Source organism: Galeopterus variegatus, unplaced genomic scaffold (assembly GCF_000696425.1).
Source record: "Galeopterus variegatus unplaced genomic scaffold, G_variegatus-3.0.2 Scaffold4959, whole genome shotgun sequence".
Taxonomy (NCBI): Eukaryota; Metazoa; Chordata; class Mammalia; order Dermoptera; family Cynocephalidae; genus Galeopterus; species Galeopterus variegatus.
This window is the reverse complement of record NW_007731070.1, coordinates 16,883-21,150: the sequence shown is the minus strand read 5'-3', so window position 1 is coordinate 21,150 and position 4,268 is coordinate 16,883. Positions and strand designations below refer to the sequence as shown.

Genomic DNA, 4,268 nt, shown 5'->3' with positions numbered 1-4,268 from the left:
CCACTTTCGCATACACTATTTAATCCTTCAAAGATTATCCTTCAAAGATTCCCCATAGAAGATAGATTGAAAAGGTGTTATTATTTCTATTTGGAGTAAAGACTAAAGGATGAAATTTTGCAAAAACTTTTCATGAGTTTAAATCCAATCTGCATCAGAATGGCAGATCCGGGCCGGCCCGGTGGTGCATTGCTATAGTGCGCCGCTTGGGAAGCGCAGCAGCGCTCCCGCCGAGGGTTTGGATCCCACATACAGACCGGTTCCCACTCACTGGCTGAGCGAGGCGCGGGAGCAACACCGAGGGTTGCGATCCCGTTGCCGGTCCCCGTCCGGTACAGGGGCGACACTGAGGGTTGTGATCTGTTGCCAGACACGGAAAAAGACAAAAAAAAAAAAAGAATGGCAGATCCAATTCAGCCTAATCCAAATTGTCTAACTTCCAGATTTTCTGCTCATATTTCTATAACCAAAGAAATTTGGAAGGCTTATACAATTATATGGATAAGTAAGGCCATGACTCATATTTACAAAACAAACAAACAAAAAAAGATTCAGTTAGGGAGTTTGTTCACTTACAAAAACAATTCCTGAAGGATTCCTGTAAATAGCATTTGAAGAGGGAAAGGAAAGTACCTAAGCCAGCTATGTACCAAGTAGGTTGCTAGGTACGTTTTATGCTTTTCCCAAATTTGTTTTCCCTTTAGTCCTGACAGGTAGGTATTAGTACATCATTTTATATAAACTCTAGCTCAGAAAGCTTCAGAAATGATGACGTCCAGTGTTTTCTCCATTAGCCCAGTGTTTCCCTAACTTAATCCCCATGGTACCCTGATGGCAGAGGAGAGAAAACATAAGCTCTGAGGTCTAGGGTCCTAACCAACCTTTCCAGCTTCATCTCTAGCCACTCCATCATCACTAACACCCTTGTCACACCCACACACAGCCTAGGTTACATACCACAAGGACGCAACAGGTTGGCACACCAGACCCACCATTCGGACACACCATGTCCAGATACACACAAGCCATTTCATAGCTAACTCTGGGGATCTGCCCTCCCTATTCCTTCTGTCCAGTGAAGTATCTGCTTACTTCAGTACTTCAAAAACCCCTTACTCCTCCCTCAAAACCTAAATTAAATGTCACCTCCTGAGCAAATCTGTAAGCCTTTTTTGTCTCTTGAAAACAGTGACATACACAGCACTTTGTTCATAGATGTATAAGAACATTAATTTTTTATCGTGATTTATTTATTTCCTCTCTATCATGTCACTAGACTTTGAGCCCTCCAAAGACCAAAAACTCTGATTCATTTTAATATCTCTAGCGCCTCGCATGGTTCCTGGGACAAGATGGATTTTCAGTGCCTATTTGTTGAACTAGACTTTGAGCCCTCCAAAGACCAAAAACTCTGATTCATTTTAATATCTCTAGCGCCTCACATGGTTCCTGGGACAAGATGGATTTTCAGTGCCTATTTGTTGAAAAAAGTACTAATCCAATAGGTAAAGTAGAAAACCATGTAACCACGGTTTGTTTGAAGGCAAATATACTTCCAAAATATTTCTGGGAAGACAATGAGTGAATAGTTAAAAATGGTGTCTTCTCATTATTCTTTGAAGCATTCTTTCCACAATTTTTTTTCACAAACTGTTCACTCTATCATTGATTAAAGAGCCGGCTAGGACAATTTCACACAGCCTCAACTATGACAAATTGCTAATTAATACCATCCAAATTAATGAGGTATAGGTATTTCTAAAGAGAAAAGAGATACTAAGAACTGGAATGTCCCAAAATACATAAGTAGCTGTTTGCTTTTAATAATCAGAGTATCAGATTTGACTCCCCTATTTAACATTTTTTGTCCTGTTGCCGTAGAAATACATTTGAATAGTCTTGCTCCAAAACGCTAATGCCAGAAAAATGAATTTTTGTAAAGAGTTTAAAAAGTAGATGTTTTTGAAATTCCAAACATCAGTGAGTATCTTTTACAAAGTTTTCACAGAACATATCAAGCAAAACTTCTATTAAAGAGAGGAAATAAATAAGCATCACTGTCCTTTTTTCACTCATTCAACTCTGCTAGCCTTAGGGAAATATATGTTTTCATGGACATTACATGAATTTACACAACTACAAAGCAATGACAAGATAACAAGATGAAAAACCTCTCTCTTCTGCTGAAATCAAAAGGCAGTTGAGTTCCTATATTTCTATGATTTTTGTCTAGCTAAGCTTGTTGCTCTAATGATTTCAACAATAACAACATGAATATGTTATAGGAGGTGATATTCCTTATAGAGTTTTGTTTCATTGTGGGGTTACCCCCCACCCCGCAAAGAGCCTCAAACGATCCCCTGAGCACCCCTAAGGCAAATGCAGGTGATGAAGCAGCCCACACCTACCGCGGAGGGCTTCAGGAGTAGCAGCCTTCATTTGACCCTCACAGTCACTTTTATGACAGTTTGTCATGAAACTGAACATGAAGAAAAGAGCAACCACCCAGCAATGAAGCCCACAGGCAAAGATGCAAACTACTCGGGAAAATACTTACTGATTCTTGAGTGTGTGTGGTTGAAAGCTGTAGCCACCAACCCTGGCAGAAGGGCTTCTTTGAGGGCAGAGTGAAGGGTCAACATTTTTGGCATTAACACAAAGGAGGAGAAAAAGAGAAAAAGCAGCCCCCTAGGGTTTATAGTAGACATACCATTCAGTCTCATGGAACTATGAACCCACCTATTGATTCCCCCCCTTTTTTTTCTTTCATGAGATGGGAGAGCAGCCAATCAGAAGCAGCTATAGGTGCCACCCATCTCTCTCCTAATCCCTTGCAGATTGGCAGAGAAAGCAAAAAGGAGATAAGTGCCACCATCCTCTTGCCTTGGCAGACAAGGTTAATACTGAAAATTATTTGGTCACTGGCCAGTCCAACCACAGTAATTGCCACCTCCTTCTTCCCTCTCACATTTGCACCTAAGTTGCCGTCATCCTAACACTGAAATGGCTCAAAGCTGTGTTTTGCCTGATCTTGTGTAGACAGCTTGCACTTCTTCATAATCAGTTAGTATCTACCCTCTCTGTCTTCCTTGAAGGGTGTCTGGGTAATGTTCACATCTCCCAACAGATGCTCTAAAAATGATCAGGCTTTTCTTCTTTTATAAGCATGTGGGTTTTTAATATATGCTTGTAAAATACATACACATGTGTGTGTGTGTATACATACACATGCATGCAATTTGATTATATGTGTTTTCTCTTAGGTAAGTGCAAGCTGTTTGGTTGGTGATCATTTGGCTTTAAGGTTTTTTTATTTACATATTTTTATTTAGAAATATTTATATCAATACAATGAAACTAAATTTCAGACACTAGATTCATTAGTTGAGATATCCTTAGTTTATTATAAAGGACACACGGAAATTATTTACATGATGAAAGATTTCAGAACTTCAGTGGAATGAGCAGCCTTGAGTAATGCCATTTCAACCGTGATTTATTTCAGTCTACATCCTTTCCAAGAATGTCGCCATCTCTAAATAAGAAATAATCCTTGTCGTCTATAACCACTTTGGTGCCTCCATATTCTGGGAGAAGAACTTGATCTCCAACTTTCACACTAACTGGTTGAATCTCTCCACACTTCCCTTTAAAGCCCGACCCAAGAGCTACTGCTGCTTGCAGTACTTTTCCTCGAGCTTTTTCTGGAAGCATAATGCCTCCTTTGCTTATAGTTTCGGCTGCACTCCTTTGACCCAATATGCGGTCAAAGAGCGGAAGAAACTTTCTAAATGCTTGTCCTGCCATGACACCGCCACCACAGTTCGTTTTCTGCCCTATTGCTGCGGCCCCCACCGCAAGGACAGATCCGACCCGCAGTCGGTCCCTGGGGACCCGCGTGAAAAACCTGAGCAGCGCGCGAGCTCCCTCACCTCCCTACCGGCTTAAAGTGTTTTTATAAACAACTTATTCTCATTTTGACTAAAGATGAGAATTTTAGCTCCATCTGTAAAGGAAGCTCTTAAAATGTAGCATATTTATATGATAAGGCTTGATATCTGGGAATGTTAAACTGTAGGCTTCACTAACAAATGTGATTTGCCAAGTACTCTCATAATATTTGAAACACTAAATTAGGAACTTCCTGCAGCCAGAAAAATGGCAGGGCTTTCCCTTATTGGGTTTATATTCTAACAGATACCACCATCTGCTATTTATTCTCCTTATTTTGAACAGTGTATCACAGAGACACAACAAGTTTAAATGAA

The 4,268-nt window shown here is 40.3% G+C and overlaps 1 pseudogene; it reads right to left on the bottom strand.

The window, feature by feature from the left end:
* Positions 1–3,501: 3,501 nt before the first annotated feature.
* On the bottom strand, positions 3,502–3,807 carry LOC103604097 (annotated as a pseudogene).
* Positions 3,808–4,268: the final 461 nt, after the last annotated feature.